The 19481-nt window shown below is 37.7% G+C and overlaps 1 protein-coding gene across 1 annotated transcript in view; it reads left to right on the top strand.

The window, feature by feature from the left end:
• The window catches only part of EPM2A (EPM2A glucan phosphatase, laforin), a 345250-nt gene that overhangs the window by 161189 nt on the left and 164580 nt on the right, over positions 1 to 19481 (top strand). The gene's annotated exons all lie outside the window — the stretch shown is intronic.

The following is a 19481-nucleotide window of genomic DNA, read 5'->3' as shown; positions in this document are numbered from 1 at the left end:
TAGAGTGGCTTGAACACCCTACAGGGAAGCAATTATTCCATCCAAGGCCTCTTATTGTCCTCATCATGCTCCTAATTTCTGCATAATGTAAATGTGCATTTGCCACTGCCTATTACTGGCTTGCTGCTGACACCACAGGTACTATTATGAGTGGGCCTGGCTGTCTCTCTTTTTCTTCTCTGAAGAGTCAGATTGGCATTCTGATGTTTGAAAAGGGATAGCACAGAGGAGATTGGAATCCAGTTCTTGGCATGCTCTTAACAAAGCACTTTGCACTGGATTAGAAGTCACATATTCCAGGCCGGGCGCAGTGGCTCATGCCTGTAATCCTAGCACTTTGGGAGGCCAAGGCAGGTGGATCATCTGAGGTTGGGAGTTCGAGACCAGCCTGGTCAACCTGGTGAAACCGCGTTTCTACTTAAAATACAAAAATTAGCTGGGCGTGGTGGTGGCACGTGCCTGCAATGCCAGCTACCAGGGAGGCTGAGGGAGGAGAATCGCTGGAACCCAGGAGGCAGAGGCTGCAGTGAGCAGAGATCATGCCACTGCACTCCAGCCTGGGTGACAGTGCAAGACTCCGTCAAAAAAAAAAAAAAAAAGTCAGATGTCCTGGGTTCCTGTTCTGCTTTTACCATTTACAGGACATGAATAAATCATTCAATCTCTCTGAGGCTCAGTTTCTCACTTGAAATAGAGAGTTTCGTTGGCCTAGTGAAGAAGTCTTACATCTATTCCCTAGATATAATCTCATGCCCAGTCATTTGGGAATACCAGAAATGCAAAACAGTACGCTTATTATAGAGCTATCATAATACATTTAGATAACATGATTTTAGTTAACATAAATGACATTAATTATGTGGCATCCTTCCTTCATACTGTCAAATTCTTGATGTCTGGAGATATGAGGATGAAATGCTCCCAGGAAACAGGAATTGTAAATGGCTGGACAGTATGCAAGAAGGCCCTCTAAACACTCAGCCTGTACTGGAGGAAAGTCACAGAAAAGAGGGAAAGTAGGAGATACATAAATCCTCTGCTGACCATCTTATTCTAGGCACTGCACAAAGACAGCAGAGCCGGATGTCAGACTCTGAGAGAGTGATGGCTGGGCTCTCTCTGCATGATCAGAATGTGGAGCACTAGCTTTTCTTTGGCATGATCTTGCTCCAGGATTCAATATAAATTTGATGCATCAAATCTTAGTACCTGCCTCATCCTTCCAATCAGTGTGCTTGGTTGGGGAAACAGTTTCACAGATACAATTAGCATCCACTAAATTCCATGTGTTTTCTTACATGTCCCAGGATCCCTACAGTTAGGCTGGGGCCTTGTGGCTAGTTCTGGCCAACCGGCTAGGAGCAGGTGTGTTGGTACACTTGTGGACTGTGTCAGTAAGAACCAATCCGCCTTTGCCAAATTGCTTTTAGCCTGCTGTGGCAGCATGTTCCAGGTGATGAAGCTACACAATAGATCTGGCTTTCCAACCTACATTGCACTTGACTTGAGCAAGAAAGAAAGTTTTGTTGTTTTAGGCCACTCAGAATTTGAGGCTTGTGTGTGGCAGTAGCTAGTGTTCATTATCCCAGCTAAGACAGTATAAAAAATATGGAAGATTGAGGAGCAGCATTTGAAAGTGACCTAGAGAAAAATACAGTTCTTAAGGAAGAACTTTCCAAAAGAACTTTTCAAAAATACAATAGGTTAGTCAAAAAAAAGTATTGATCCATCCAATGGGTAGTGAGCTCTGGGTCACTGCAGTGTTTAAGAAAAGTTTGCATGAATGGGATACTGTGTAACAACTGCTGAGGGTCTTCCTGCTGCACCTATTTCCCTAGATTTTGGGGAGACTCAGTAGGATGGGGCCTAGGACATGAATGTAAAAGAGTGTTAACTCATAAATGACGGGTTTATGGCAAGTGCACCAAGCATGTTTCTCCTTTACCAAAGTCAACTTACTCTTTCTGTGATTTCTAAGAAAGAAAATACTTGCTGTCCTTTTATAGAACTACTAAACGAGAATGAATTTGACATAGGCATCAGGCAATTTTCTTTCCTAATTTACTAGATTTCTTTAGGTCCTATTCTACTCTTGTCTTTAGGCAGCAGCCTAAAACTCTTAATCTAAAACACCACAGAGTATCCCATCTTTTAAAAAAGTGAAACTTTAGTAGCTTCTTTTGACCCCTATTAAGAACCAAAGATTTACTGGCATTTTGCAAGGTGGCCCTAGATCCTTTCAGAATGTTCTTTGCTGTTTAGAGTGTTGGTAATGTCTTTTTGCTCTCTTAAGCTTATGCCACATAAAAGCAACTCACCTTCAATAACCTTCACTGGTTAATGCTTAGAAAAGGAATTGACATGGTAGTCAAGGTGATCACCAGTCAGCAGACAATTGAGACTACTGTTCTCACCTTGAACAAGGTGTTAGGGGCATTATACAGGTGAGAGAACAGACTCAGACCAGAACACTGTGGTGGAGAAAATTCAAGATACAGGTGGTGTGCAAACATAGCATATCTGAATAAGAAAACTGTCCACAAACCGGGAACTGTCCAGAGGGGCAGTTAACATTTCCAGTATAAACCAAAACAATTTTTGAGAAAGGAATGGAATATAATATTAATGATAGAAGAGGCTTAGAGCTCTTTTGGTCCAAATCCCTCAAGTTTCAGAAGTTTGAAAATTAGCAAATATGTGAAGGGGTTCTCTTAATGTCACAGAATTAATAACAGATCCGAGACTAACACTTGAGCCTCCCAATTTTCTGTCACTGCCTTTTGTATTACTCTACTCAGGTGTTCCTTGGAGATGTACCATGCAGATAATTTTGGTAAATCATTCACCTAAGAAGAGGCTGACTTGGGTTACGGAGTTACTGCTACATTCATTCATCCATTCATTTTTGTTCCTAACCTCAAGGAACATCCATTCTTATATGGAAATAGTGCTCACTGACCCAAACATTGCCTTAGAGGAGAGATTTCCATATTTTTTCCTGAATAAGCACACCAGTGCTTTACGGGGTTCATATCTTATGCAGCAGTGGTCCACAGTGTGCCCACATTCTTGATTTCTGTTTCTTTGCCTCATCACATAGAGGATTCAGCTCACCTGCTCTGACCTTCCAGAGCCCCTCAGGGATAAGGAAGTTGGATAGTCATCCCAGGACCATTTGGGCAGGTTGATACCCACCTTTCTTCCAGGATTATGTGGATCTTAGAGGGCCAAGCTCTTTCCAAAAAAAGCAGTGCTCTCATCCTCACTCAGGACTTTCCTTTCTGGGTCCCTGGATTCTGTCTGGCTCAGAGAGCAAATAAATTACTGTGAAGTTTCTTGGTCGTGGCCCTGGCAACTGCTCTGCTCAGGAAGGAGGTTGGCAGATGGTCTGGTGCTGTGAGGCAGAGAAGCAAGTACATGTTTTAAGATCACAGGGTTTCCAGGGTTTCAGTTTGAATCTAAAGTTTAGTTCATATATTTTTTTACTACCTAAAGATTCCCTCCCCACTGCTTCACAAAGAGCTGCCTTATTTGAGTACATAGGTAAAGATACGGCTGCACGGGTACCCTGCTGAAACCTCTCATTTGCGCCTGGTACATCACATGGGGTCATGTTGCCATGAACACCAGTTGTTAGTGCCATGTGAGGGGACTGTGCCATTTTCTGGGCAGAGTCAAACAGCAGGTAAGGTCAAAAACCAAGGGTGCTACCTTGTGGGATCATGGAATGGGCATGCTAATAGAAAGGATGGTCAGTCTGAATATGCCAAGCTGAGAGAGGGAAGAGACACTCCACGAAGCAGATGGAAGGCTGCAGACAAACAGAGAAGTCAAAATTTAGATGAGACAGAGAAGGAAGAAGAGGGACAGAGTCACCCATGAGCTGTACAGGTTTGGTGCTCTAATGCTGTCTTTATCAGGGAGGCCTCTTGAGAGATGCCCACTGACAGAGGATGAGGCTGAAAACTGCCCAAGCCCTATAGTACAGGAGCAGTGGTACAAACAGAAATAAGCATCAGGGAAATTTAAGTTGCTGCAGGGTAGCTAGATCCCCTTCCAGCTGAATGTAAGATCTGGCTCTGATGTTAGTTTATGTCAGTGTCTACTACAACACTTCCCAGCTCCCTCCATACCCCCTGCCCCGCCCCCCCCACATACCCACAAGATCTGTGTATGTGTGTACTCATACATATTTGCATGTGAGTTAAATTAAATAAGCAGAAGGCCAATAGCCTGAGGCCATCTCCATACTTTGAGTTCCTACATAAAAATCTGCCACCTAATTTATACATAAACCAAAATTTAGGAGCAGATTTCGTGTAACAAATAGACAGTTTTCCGCCTTTCACAAACAGCTGAGCTTCAGCCAATTTTAGGCAGCTAACTGATCATACAGTGGCCAAATAAAGCAAATGCCTAGCTATAGCCAGTCAGGTGATTTCTCAACTTTGCTTCTGTGTTTGGCCTCTAAAGCCTCACTGCTCATGCTGTTGGGTGGAGTTCTCTGGACCTCTCCTGATTTTGAATGCTGCCTAATTCATAAATCCTTTTGCTCAAATAAACTCTGTTAATTTTATTTTGTCTGCAATTTTTCTTTTAATGCACATACGTATGTAGATATACACAGGCATATAGATGCATGTGTATATATATGAACACATGTATGTATTTATATATGATATTTGAATATATACAGTTAGCCTTCTGTATTTGTGGGTTACACATTCATGGATTCAATCAACTGCAGAATAAAAAATTTTTTTTTAATTGCGTCTGCACTAAACAGGTACAGACATTTTTCTTGTCATTCTTTTCTTAACAATGGAGCATAACAACTATTTACCTAGCATTTACATTGTATTAGGTGTTATAAGTAATCTAGAGATGATTTACAGTAGATGATAAGATATGCATAGATTATATGCAAATACTACACCATTGTATATCAGAGACTTGAGAATCCACAGATCTTGGTATCCTTGGGCATCCTGGAACCGATTCCTCAGGGATACCAAGGGAGGACTGCATATATAAAGTGTACTTAGTTTACTACTCAAATGTATATATGTTTTCCCTATATTTATGTTTAATTATTTATTCAGTAGCCATAGAGTGTTGTGGTCACTATGGTGAGGGTGGGGGTGAGGTGGGAAAAGTTTTGCAGAATTCCAAAACCTGTCCTAAACTTTAGGCTAAACTCTTTGGTGCAAGAGAGTTAGGTTTATCTGGGTACACAATCTCAAAATAAATAAAATAATGTTAGAGACATTCATTCCATTGATTTGTCTCTTCTTCCTATTTGACTATATGTAGATATCAGGTTTTATCAAGCTTGCAATAAAATCCTGATTTCATGTCAAGCTACCAGATTTTAATGGCTTTCTATTGCACTTACCATGAAATCCAAACTCACAGCCGTGACTCAGTGAGCCCTGCATGCTCTGCTCTCTCTAACCGCATCTTCCTCTGCTTGCCAGATTCCCACCGCTCTGGCCTCTTTCTGTTCCTCAAACGTTCAAGGACTTTCACCACCGTGGGCTTTTGCGTGCATTCCTTTTGTCTGGGATGCTCTTCCTCCAGTTCTTTCATCCTTCGGTCTCAACTAACATGCCTCATTGGAACAAGGAGTCGAACTCCATTTTTTTATGATTAACCAAGGACAGCTTCAAGTCCCACTCCTCTGGGCAAGCCAATAAGAAAACCGGCACATTCACTCCACACAGGTACAGGGGAAATGTCGAACCATACAGCCCCAACCACACCTGGGGACCCTTGCCTGGGCCCCACCCTCTAACTGCAACACAAAATCAAGCCACATCCTTCTTCCTTTTCTCAAGCCGTTTCAGACCAGCTCGAGTGTCTGCCTTGCTCTCCACTGAAAGCCTCTTTATGTGAGTAAATAAACCTTTTCAACCCTCTCAATGCCTGTGTGGCTTCATCCACATTGAAACCAGTTTTGAGTAGGACGTTTGATCTCACCTTCTATGGTGCAAGCAGAAGACACACCCCCTCAGACAGGCCTTCTCTACCAATCAGCCTAGAACTTTGCTCACATTTTCCTGTCTCATCACCATTTTCCAGTCTCATCACCGTTTTCCACATCATAGTCTTCAAAAAAGTCTTTAACACTTCAATGCGCCAGCACTCAGCCTTTCCATGGAGTGTAAAACTCTAAGAAAGCCTTCAAAGCAGCAGAGTCCTTGGGTCTAAAGAGATCATGCAGACAGGAAAATGGTGTCACAGAATAACTAATGTGGGCAGGGGACTGGTGGCCTCCCCAGACCTGAATTCTACATCAACTCAGGCCCTCTTCATGACTCAAGTTGAATTTCCTTTCAGTCTGGTCCAGAATTAACTTGCTCTAGAAAAGAAATATATGTGCTATTTCTTGCACACTTGAGTTTGTGGACTATTATTTAATACTTGCTACTGTAGTGATTTATTTAATTTATTAAATTGGCATGATACTCAATGCTGTTATTCATCCTTTGGTATTTGTTTTATCTCACCCCAGCTATACCAAAGGCTCCTGAAGAACTGTAATCTTTTTTTTTCTTTTTTGGTGTAACGTGTCTGCATCTTTTATAGGTAAATAAAATGTTTCCAGAAGGACATTTTAAAACAAAAAAAGGAAACAACAATGCATTGCATACTTCAAAATTGTTAAAAAGTAGATTTTAAGTGTTCTCATTACAAAAAACTGAAATGGCTATGAGGTAATGCATATGTTAATTACTTGAACTGAGCCATTCAACAATGTATACATATTTTGTCTTTTTTTTTTTTTTACTTTTTTTAATCAAAAGAAAGCTAGTTTTTTTTGCATTTTTTTCTTCAAAAATGTATACTTTTTGGAAAAATTTAAGTTCCGGGATATATGTGCAGAATGTGCAGGTTTGTTACATAGGTATACATGTGTTGTGGTGGTTTGCACCTATCAACCCGTCATCTAGGTTTTAAGCCCCACATGCATTAGGTATTTGTCCTAATGCTCTCCCTCCTCTTGCCCTCCACCCACCGACTGGCCCTGGTGTGTTTGTTGCCCTTCCTGTGTCCATGTGTTCTCATTAGAACTGTGTAATTTCAGATCTTAGAATTTGCAACATGTAAACAACAACCAGGTTTCTGCATGCAGAAAAACGAGAAACACTGTCTGATATAAAGACTTTAATTCATCTCATGATTATCACTGCCCTCACAATTGATTTATGTACTGGGAAGTAGTTCATGCATTCAATCATGCAACAGTTACACAGACAAGAGAAGATACATGTCACAGAATGGGAGAAAAACAGTGGGCCTATTGTTAGGGGTTGCCTGACTCATGGCTATCATTTATAAGAATGGTTACCATTTGTGTGTCCTTAATAGGGTAGGGCTCTGCTGCAGTCTTCCCTTGTTTTGTTCCAGTGCTGTATGTTGGCAAAATGAGAAATGCCATTTCAAATTAAAATATACAAAAGTCTTCATTAATAAGGCAGGAGACAAAACTGAATATAGAATATTATTGTACAGTCCCGAGCTACCTAGAAATGGGGATGCCTTCTGAGAATGTGTTGTTAGGCTATTTTGTCATTGTGTAAACATCATAGAGTATACTTACACAATAGCAGATGGTATAGCCCACTACATACCTAGGCTCTATGGTGTAGTGTATTGCTCCTAGGTTACAAACCTGTGCAACATGTAACCATAGGCAATTTAAACACAATTGGTATTTGTGCCTCTAAACATAGAGAAGTTAGAGTAAAAAAAAAAAAAAAAAAGGTATAAAAGATAAAAAATGGTTATAGCTGTATAGGACACTTACCATAAATGGAGCTTGCAGGACTGCCCCACACAATTTAGGGTGTGGAAACATATACTACAGTATATGTACTATATAAATTTTGTAAAATGTAAAAAATTCCAAATTACAGAACAAATCTGTCCTTAAGATTGATGCACCCTGTACATTTTCTTAAATGAACTAGTTTTATGGTAACAATAGAAACATTTTTAAAATCAACACACAATGATAAAAATAATAATAATTGGTTATTAAAATAATTAAATAATAAAGTGTCAGCAGAATACAGTGGCAGATGTGCTTCACAGAGCTTACAAACTTTACAGGATAGGGAGCTATATGGCATGTTTGAAGCATTGCTTTTTGATACCTGACATCCCTTTATTCATTAAGCAGATAAGCACCTCATATAATCATAGTACTCAAATTACTAAATTACTAAAGTTACTTGGAGATGGTGAAAAATCACACAATTGTTTCATAAAGTTTCCAACCAGATATTAATTAACTGGAAATTAATTTGTATAGCATGATTTAGATGTCGATATGGATTTTGCCAGGGTTAGCAAACTCTGGCCTGTGGTCCAAATCCTGCCCTTCACCTATTTTGGTAAATAAGTAGCCATGCCTATTTATTTACATACTGCTTTTGTGCTGTGAAAACAGAATTGAGTTTACCTGGCTTGCAGAGCCTAAAATATTTTCTATCCGGCCCTTTACAGAAGAAATTTGTTCACCCCTGATTTACAAATTGATTTGAATATTTCCTAATTAACTGGAAAAATAAGTTCCAGTTTATTATATGATAAATGCTCTATGACTCATATGCTATGAGACATTTCTGATGATTGGATTTCCTGGAAAAGTGTGGATTGCATCAAAAAGATTCAAAATTGGTGGAATATAGCCTAAGCAGAAATGATTTACTGCGAGGAGAATTATCATTGAGGCAAATTGTTCATTCTATGTGGATTTTGCTGCTGACCTCACTATTGCCCTTCTTGGTGATTTCTGAGGCCCAGGTCTACCCACAGCACCTTGCCACTGCTTGTCCAAGTACTTGATGTGAAGAAGAACCTGGCTGAATGTACTTTAACATTTGAGAACTTGCCTTCCTATTATTATTGCATGTTCAACTTCAACGGCTTATGGTACCTGTGAACCTCTCACTGAAACAATTGAACCAAGCCAAACTTTTTTTGTTTAATCATTTCATAACTACTTAGATTACAAAACAAATCCTGGCTTTATGAATTGTGCATCTGAAGAGTTTGGGTTATGTGACCACAGAAAGCAGAGTGTGCTTACTATAATTGTTGGGGAAATCAGTCTTAGATAATTTAGGAGGGTGGGGAGGGTAGGAATTAGCATCTTACAAAGTTGGTATCAATTAGTTTACCGTGGTGATTTGGTGTTTACGTGTTAATAGCACCATTTTTTTTAAAAAAAAAAAAAGGAGAAAGTATTATTGGAAAGGAGCCATCCATAGGCAAAATTGTGAAGAAGAAATTTTCTCTTTGTCTCCACTTTACTGTCATTTAAAAAAAATTCATCTTTTCTGGGGGTAATTGTTTACTGACATTAATGATATTAAAGATAACTGTAATAATTATAAATAATTTAGTCTCTATCCGTTATTTTTAGCTTCATACAGGCTTATGCTATCTTTAATTTTCACAAAGTCTGCTATTTTGATAATAGAAACCAAGTCTAAGAAAGGAAATTGGCCAAAATCACATAGTCAAGAAGTGAAAACTAGGATGAACCAGGATTTGTTTATTTTTGCAAATCCTCTGCTCTATTGATTATTGGCTTTCCAGGACCTATAGTCCACTCAGTTCTGGTCTGTTTGGATAATGCCCTAGGCTCTAGGCATTGCCTGTTCACCTTCTGTCTATTTCCCATCATAACCACCCTCCAGATAGATTCCTGATTGTCAAGGATGAGATAAACTAAATCACCCCAGGAATGACTGGGATTGATTCACTTCTATATTTTATACAAAGTTACTGATGATCTCTTTTTACTAAACTATTTTGCCTACCTCTGGAATTGTGAAAATGAAGACAACATCTCTGCCTTCAGCCAGCTCCTGGCTCACAGACATAAACTGGAGAAATAATGACCATCTCTCCTCTCTGGTAAATCCATTTTACCAGTCACAGAGTTGTAATGATGGAACTTGATGCACCAGCCCACCAGCCTTATAAAAGCATAATAGAGGGGTGGAGGTGGGGGAAAGGGATGGTCCAGGGAGGGCTAGGAACTGTAGCAACAGGCTTTGCTTCTGCATAAGGCTGATTATATTAGAAAATAATCCATTTTAAGCAGTTACCGTATCTACAACATTAGTAACTTGGGCTTTAGTCATCTTATCTCTTATTGAAGTCTAAATTCTGATCAAAAATTGGCAAAGGATCTGAATAAACATTTCTCAAAAAGCACGTACAAATGGCCAACATATACATGAAAATATGCTCAAAATCACTAATCATCAGAGAAATGCAAATCAAAACCACAATAAGATATTACTATATACCTCATGAGGGTGCAGGGAAAAGAAAACCCTTGTACACTGTTGGTTGGAGTGTAAATTAGTACAGACATTATGTAAAACAGTATGGAGCTTCCTCAAAAAATTAAAAATAGAACTACCATATAATATAACAATTTCACTTCTGGGTATATATCCAAAAGAAATCAGTATGTCAAACAGATATCTGCATTCCCATGTTCATTGCAGCATTATTCTCAATACCTGTATTAGTCAGTTTTCACACTGCTGATAAACACATACCTGAGATTGGGTAATTTATAAAGAAAAAGAAGTTTAATGGACTCACAGTTCCATGAAGCTAGAGAGGCCTCACGATCATGCCCCCAAACTGTTCTCATGGTACTGAATAAGTCTCACGAGATCTATACCCAACATATGAACTCAATCTAAGCTTCTATCCATAAATGCATAAAGAAAATGTAGTATATATAAATAATAGAATACTATTCAGCCTTAATAAAGAAGGAAATCCTGTCATTTGTGACAACACGGATGAACCTGGAGGACATTATGTTAATTGAGATAAGCCAGTCACAGAAAACAAATACTGCATGATCTCACTTATATGTGGAATCTGAAAACATTGAACTCATAAAAATAGAGAGCAGGTCAGGGAACCACTTATGGAAAAACAAAGGAATAAAACCCCTGCTGGTTACCGGGGGCTGGAGAGGCAAGGACGGTTTGGGGAGATGTTGGTCAAAGGATACAAAATTTTAGGTAGGAGGAACAAGTTCAAGAGATTTATTGTACAACATGATGATTATAGTTAATAACAAAATATTGTGTTCTTGAAAATTGTTGAGACAGTAGACTAGTTTTAAGTGTTCTCACAATAAAATAAGTATATGAGGTTATACATATGCTAATTTTCTTGAATTAGCTATGATGCAATGTATACATATTTCAAAACAACATGTGGGCACACAGTAAATATACACAATTTCTATGTGGCGATTTAAAAATAAAATAATAAATAAAAATTCACATTTGTTAATTTTATAGGCTAGTAAGTTATTTCTCTTCAACAACATGTAGAATCACAATTTTGGTAAAACAGAAGGTAACATGACCCTTTAGTCTTGAGATTTTATCTGTTTCCTATTATCTTTTCTTTATTCCTTCCTCTTAAAAAATTTTCCATTTTTTATTTTTCTCCATTTTTATTTTTATAGATTTAGGGGGTACAAGAAGAGTTTTATTACATGGATATATTGCATAGTGGTGGTCTGGTCTTTTAGTGTAACTATCATGCAAATAGTGTACATCGTACCCAATGGGTAATTTCTCATCCCTCACTCTCTGCTTCTTGCTATTTCCTTGCAGTTGAGCTTATATTTCAGCCAATGGTTCTGTGGAACTTCTGTCAGTAAGTGAATTGAGAAGTTACTCTCAAAATATGTAATTTATGAATTGAAATACTGAATAAAACACTCTTGCGAAGATATGATGCTTGAATATTTAGAGATCTTTTGTGTGTATATAGTGAAATATGCACAGATAATCTGCTAAAATTGCTCTACTTTTATTTTCTGTTTTGCCATGAATGCATCATTTCACTGCAGATAGAATGGAACCCATGTCTAACATGAATTGTTAAGAGCTGAAAGTCTTCTGACTTGCTTTTTTTACATGATCGTGTATGATATTTCCATATATACACCACCAAATTTTCTTAAATAATTGCTACAAATAAATAAAACTACAAACACACTATTATTGTAAATACTTAAAATATGTTCAAAGACAGAATGGAAATCAGAGACATAAGCTGTTATGTGATATGGTTGCATATATTTTTAATGAGAGGAAGGTCAGCTTTTCTCAGCAAACAGGTGATGGTCACTCCAAAGAGAATACTGCCTTGGGAATATAATAAGATGAGCTGAGCACTTTAAGGTGGTCTGCTTCTCAAAGTTTTCCAGGAATCCTTCATAGAGCTTAATGCCAAAGGCTGCTCTCAAGTCATTAATGAAATTGCTCTCTTTCCCTGTACAGTATTACTTTATGTTTATAAGTGTTTCTCTCCCTTCTCTTGTTACTTCACTTCCCAGAGCTCTAAATACTTTCTGCCTTCTAAATACTCCCTTATTAACCTTAAAGTGATGGTGAGGCCAGCAGGGGAATTTAGACAAGCTATTTATCTTCTGAGCTCAGAAAATTCTATCACATCAAGGTCAAGTAACCTTTGCAAGTTCTCTGCTCATCAGAAATAAATTTGTACCTGCTGGCTTTGCACAAGGAAATGAGAAAAACTAAAATACTTCAGTAGTGGTTAACCCTCCTTCCCACTAGATGAATTGAAGAGTGTTCTCTAACTTGTCAGCTGAAGGGATCTGCACAGGCACAGTTTGAGGCCTGGGGAATCTTGGCATGCTTTTATCATGTGTTCTATTCACAAAAGTATTATTTCTTAAAAATACAGTCATGGGACAAAAACCTAATGTGTAAAAATGTGTTGTTTTTTATTTTCATTTAATAGAGTGGCTGTAATTGTAGAACACAAATATAAGCAGAGAAAAAATAATGGAATCTGGAGATAGATTATGTATGCATAAAATGCTATAACAGCAAAAAGAAAAGGTTAATGTGTGTCTTAATTAATTTCCTCCATTACAGAGCTGTCCTCTTTGCTAGGCTGTGTCTTTGTTAGGTAGGCACAAGTTTGAGTTGTTTACATCAGAAAGGTCAGGGAACTACTTATGGAAAAACAAAGGAATAAAATCAGAAGGTGGGGGGAGTGTGTGGAATAGATGAGAGAGCAAAGCCAAGTTAGGTTAGAGGAACAGATTGGGCTACTGGCCTTGTTTCATGTGATACATAAATACATATACATATCTATTAATATATATTGTCTAAATAGAAAAATGCAAGCACACACAACTATTTGTAAGTATGTGCATATGCGTGTGTGTGTGTGTTGAGAGACAGAGAAAGAAAAGGAATTTTAGAGATTTTGTTTGCAGATTAACATTTAATTTCCCTATTTACTTTCAATTATTTTTGGATTTTGGCCTAGAGTTTCATTTTAATCCACACTGATAGCTTTGCAAGTAGCTCAATTTTATTAAACTGAACCATATAAACTTGCTGATTTTAAGTCAAAGATGGTCAAAGATTGCCAGTTTTTCCTGGCTCAACCTAATTTATGGGCCATGTTAGAGTTAGATTACCTAGTTCATGTATAAAGACTGGCTTAAATGTTCTGGGCACAGGAAGCCATATGCACAAAGGCTGGGAGGAGGGGAAGTCTGTGCATGGCTGAGATCTCTGCCCTGGAGCTGGTCCAGGGTTACCAGGGAGAGGAGCAGAGGATGAACTAACACCAATGATGCTAACATGATGATTGCTAGCATGGTCTTTCTTGTAGACACTGTGCCAAACACTAATAGAACGATCCCATTTAAACCATTCAAGGATCCTGTGAAGCAGATATTATTATTCCCATTTACTGATGAAGAACTGAGCCTGTGATCATTAATTTTATGTGTCAACTTAGCTAGGCTATGGTGATAAATTGATGTAATTTACATGTAAATGATTAGATTTTGAGTAAAGCAGATTACCTTCCATAGGTAAGTGGTCTTCATCAAATCAGTTGAAGGCCTTAAGAGTAAAGCCTGAAGTCCCCAGATGAAGAAGAAATTCTGCCTTGAGACTGCCTTTGGAACCCAAACTGCACAATCAGTTTCCAACAGAATTTAAATTTCAGACTGACTTGCCAGCTCCTATAATCATATGAGCTATGGTTTCAATGTGTTCCCCAATACATATGCTGATTATAGGTGATGCCTTAGGGAGGTAATTAGGATTAGATAAGATCAAATAGGCCCGCATGATGAGACTGGTGGCTATATGAGGAGCACATTCTTCCTCTCTCACGTTGTGATGCCTTCTGCTATATCAGGAGAAAGCAAGGAAGCCCTTGCCAGAACTGGCTGCTTTGTATTGGACCTCCTAGCCTCCAGAACCATGAGCTAAATAAATTTCTGTTTATTAATTATCCAGTCTGTGGTATTCTGTTGTAGCAACAGAACATGAACTAGGACACCAATTCCTTAAAGTAAATCAATCTGTCTCTCTGTCTATGTATCTATCTATCTATCTATCTATCTATCTATCTATCTATCATCTATCTCTCTATCTATCTATTATCTATCTATTTATCCATCCATCTGATTGGTTCTGTTTTTCAGGAAGATCCTCACTAATACAGAGCTTTAGGTCAGGTATCTGGTACATTGAGGAACAAGTGCAGAAAAACTCGGGTTTTTCTGGGTCTGAGGTCCATACTTTAAATTACTACATCATACTACCCCCCTTAGTATTCACCATAGAAAGTGTCATTCTGTACTTCCATCGTTAGGGGATGTTTTTATTTCCCCTACTCAGCTGTAAACTCAAGAGGGCAAGAACTTTTGTATCCCCAGCAGCCAGCACAGTTCTTGTCACATAGCATTGCTGAACATATATTTGCTTTAGAATTTGGAACAAAAATTTATGGTAAGGTGCTTTGACAACTGTAAAGCATTATACAAATATGAGGTCTATATAGTAAAACATAATTTTTGTACAACTGTTTATAAGCAAATATAGAGTGCATATACTTAAAAATCAGATTACTTTGCCCATGCCAATGTGAATTTCTAAGCCAATGTTATTATTACTTGATATATATATCAAGTAATATATATGTATTTATATACATATATATTACTATATATATAATATATATACACTAAATATAATAATATATATATGTAACTATTTGTCAGCAACAAAGGGTAAAAGACTGTCTCCAGGACAAATAATAAAATGGCATTTCTCTTCTTAACAGCTGAAAAAAGAAGTAGTAATCACAAACCATTTTCCATATGGGATAAAGTCAGCAGCCTTTAAGCTGGGAAAGGTAACTAGGTTTGATGTGAAATGCTAGCTCTGATTGATGAGCAGTGGCTTGTGTGGAGCATTTAAGAAAGATTCTGAGATGCCAGTTGGGCCCTGCAGCAAACAGTGCCATGATTAATGAGCAGTGTCTACCCTGGGCAAAGGATTGGAGGGTAGACAGCACAAATGTCCTTCCATCCCCTGCCCTAATTAAGCAATACAAGACTAGTTGCCTTAGTGTTTTTGGTGAGTTCGTTAGCCACGCTACTGAGGAGGAGCATGGGAATAAAGGTTCAATTTGAAAGGATATCCAGAATGAATTTCTTGAAACAGATGTTGTATTAGTCCATTCTCACATTGCTATGAAGAAATACCCAAGAAGGGTAAGTTGTAAAGAAAAGAGGTTTAATTGACTGACGATTATGCACGGCTGGTGAAGGCTCAGGAAACTTACAATCATGGTGGAAGGCGTCTCTTCACAGGGCAGCAGGAGAGAGAATGAGTGCAAGCAGGGGAAATTCCAGACACTTGTAAAACCATCAAATCTCATGAGTCTCACTCATTAGCATGATAACAGCATGGCGAAACTGACCTCATGATTCAATTACCTCCATCTGGTCTCATCCTTGACACGTGGGGATTATGGGGATTACAATTCAAGGTGAGATTTGGGTGGGGACACAGAGCCAAACCATATCAGATGTAAAGTATTTTAAGTGGTTAGATAAAGGTTAATTTCTTAATTAATTAACATATAATTGGCACATGCTATATTCCACCAATGATTGTCTTTCTTTAATAACCAATCAGATAAAATCAAATTAACAAATCTTTCTGAGGAAATGTTTGCTGGACTAGAAAAATCAGTTGTCAGAGCCCATGTCCAAAGCCCATACCTGGGTAGAAACATATACTATTAGTAGGAAGTATTTTAGCTTTAGCCTGTATTTCCCCATAAACTAGCCATTAATTTAATAGTTTTACAGTCAGTGGTTCTTACTTTTGCTCACATATTTATCAATATATTTGCACATGATTCCTTTTTACATGTCAAATCTTCTATCTGGAATCATTTTCTGCTCAAAATACATATATTTATTACATTTAGTGGGTAATCTTTTAGTGGCAAATTAACATTCATTTTTTTGTCTAAATCTGTCTTTGCTATTTGTTTTTGAAAGACAGATTTGCTTAAGGAAATCTAGGCTGACGGTGATTTTCTGTAAGTCTACTTTTTTGCAATCTTCTGGTTTTCATTCTTTCTGATGTTAAGTCAGAAATCACTCTGATTGTCATTCCCTTGTAGGTTATCTGTATTTTCTTGGAAGCTTTTAAAAGTGTTTCTTCTTTGTCATTTTGCAATCTCACTATTATGTGTCTAAAATATAATTTATTTTCATTTATTCTACTTGAGATGTATTGGCTTCTGGGATCTGAAGATCCTGCCATAGTTCTTAAAAGTTCTCAGCCTTTAAAAATCTTTAAATATTGTATATTTCCGATTTTTAAGCATCTTTTTCTGAATATCTAATTAGGCATTATTATAGCCCTTGTCATTATCTTCTCTCTTTCAATCTATTTTTCATATTTTGCATCAAATTTTTTCATAGCTGTGCTCTAGTTATCTGATTCTGTATTCATAGGAATCTATTCAGTTATTTAGTCTCAAGTTTTTAGTTTAATTTTTAAATTTTCATTATTTGGTTTTACCTAAATATAATTTTATTTGGTTCTATATTGAATCTAGAAATTCTTTACTATGACTTGCTCTTTGTTCATGCTTCCAAGTTTCTTTTACAAAAAACAAAAAAGTTTAAGTACATAAAACGTAATGTTTCATGTCCTTTATTTTGATTCTATGGTATATCCCTCATGGTGACTTATTCGTGTGAATCCTTTGGATTTTGTGCTGTTAATGATTTATTTTCCTTGATTACATTTGTGTGAGATATTTGGTCAGTATTGAAATTGACATTACCAGAGAAGATTTACATTTATTTCTGTCAGTCTCTTCTGAGTGACACAACCAACTCAAAAACATTTTAAATGTAATTCTTAACCAAGATTTCTGGACCAGAAAGTGCAAATTTGGGGCAAAACCCATTTGAAGGCCAAGTTGAGGTCTCAGATCCTCAGAGTATATATATTTTTTCTTTCATCCAGTGTCAAAATCAAGCCAGGAAAATTTACTTTTCCCTTTAATGTCATTTAGGTATCTGCTTTTTAAAGGAACCTTTTACTAGGCTTTCATTGGAATTTTTCTACTGTTTCCTGTGTACTAAGCCACTATTACATCAGAAACTTGAGTTCTCCTCTCCATATTTCAGCAGAAATCCTCAGGGCAAAGTCAGCCTTGGCAACCACTCAGACTTACTGTTTCACCTAATTTTTAGGATGTTTGGATTGCTTATTTTTTGTTGTTGTTCTTAACTTTTTTTGTGTGTTAACAGTGCATTTAAAATGATTCCTAGGAAAACATTTTCTGTGTCTTAAACAGAAAAGCCATTCAAGGTATATAACCTGTCATATCATTGAAAACAGAAATCAAAATCAAATTTTATTATACCATATTTTACTCAGACTTCTGTGGGAGACATTTGACTTGAAGGTATGAAGTCTCTCACACATGGAATTCTGGAATTCTGGGCAGGAGACCTTATTCGCTGTACAGTTGACCTTGATTAATGTGGGGGTTAGGAGCACTGCACAGTCAAAAATTCACATGTAAGTTTTGATTTTCCCCAAATGAAACTACTAATACCCTACTGTTGACTATTATATTGCTGTTTATAGTATCAGTAAGGCTTCCTTACTGGAAGGAAGGACACATATTTTGTATATGTATTATATAGTTTATTCTTATAATAAAATAGATAAAAAATGTTATTAAGAAAACCATATGAAAGAGGAAATATATTTCCTATTCATAAAGTGGAAGTAGATCATCATTAAAAGTCTTCATCCTTGTTGTCTTCATACTGAGTAGGCTGAAGAGGAGGAGTTGGTCTTGGTGATTCAGGAGCAGCATAGCAGAAGAAAATCTTTGTATAAGTAATCATGCACAGTATGAACCAGTGTCATTTAATAGTCAACTGGATTTAGGGAGTTTCTTGATTTGGAGGTTGAAAGTGTTTGGGAAGAAAGACTTTCCCTCTACTTTCTGAGGATTTGATAATTGAGTCTATGAAATAAATTGATAGCAGGCAGACTAATAAGAGGTGTACAAATTCATTATGTGCACAGGGATATCACATGAAATAAAAGTGAATACCCCCAAACCCGGTGAGGTATAAAAGCTTATATCCCCTTTTCATAGGAGAGAGAGGAGGAAGGATATAGGCTACTTAAAGGAGAGTAAATGGTTTTGGGATGTTGTGTTGCCCTCTCGTCTCCTCTCTTGTGGTCCAAGTTAATCCCCTGACCCTGGTTAATAAAATTCCTGGGAAGGAGATTCATGACCATTTCATTCCTTTTGTAGGATCGGTCTTTAGGCAAATGATGTAAGTTCAGAGAAAGTCTCTCCCTGCATTTGCTGTTCCCAAAGTTCCCTCAGTTTGAAGTAATCAGCAGACCAATGTGGCATATTTCTGGGTGACGTTTCTTGAGTTCCTTCAAAAGCTATACAAGTATACACCACTTTATGAACTTTCGGTTCTACTGGACTCTTCAACATACAGGGGATTCACATTAATTCAAGTTAGAAGACTCCTTGAGTCATTCCTACCCCATCTGCTCTTGCTCAGGTATTATAGATTATGTCAGGGCAGGCGATGGAGAATATTGAGGTGTGTGGTACATGAGGAAGCAGCAGAGAAGCAGAGCCACATGGCTTTCGTGGCCACATGGCTTTTGCAAAGCTTCTGCACACTACCGCCACATACACACTCTCTTGTTTTGGGACAGAGGACACTGTGACCATAAGTCTGTGCTAGGGAAGGTAGTCGGCTCATCACAAGGCACCCTCTGGTACAGCTGACCTAGAAGCAATTTCCCTTAGCAATTTTCCTATGCTCAGCTCTGCTACCATAATGGATAGGTTTCTATCATATGTTCCTTAGGAATGTTTTATAATATCAGCGTTTATAGTGTTAGAATTTATTTATTTTTGGCAAGGGACTAAGAAGTGTGACAATTTATTGTCAGTGAAGTTGAAGAGTAAAATATTCCTCACTCCTCAGTTCTGCCTCATGAATACTCTGTTCCAATTACTTGCGTCTAGAGGCAAGTGTATGTAAATAAAATTCTGAC

Source organism: Pan troglodytes, chromosome 5, assembly GCF_028858775.2.
Source record: "Pan troglodytes isolate AG18354 chromosome 5, NHGRI_mPanTro3-v2.0_pri, whole genome shotgun sequence".
In the NCBI taxonomy this organism is placed as follows: domain Eukaryota; kingdom Metazoa; phylum Chordata; class Mammalia; order Primates; family Hominidae; genus Pan; species Pan troglodytes.
The sequence above is the reverse complement of the archived record's forward strand: the minus strand, read 5'-3'. Positions and strand labels throughout refer to the sequence as shown.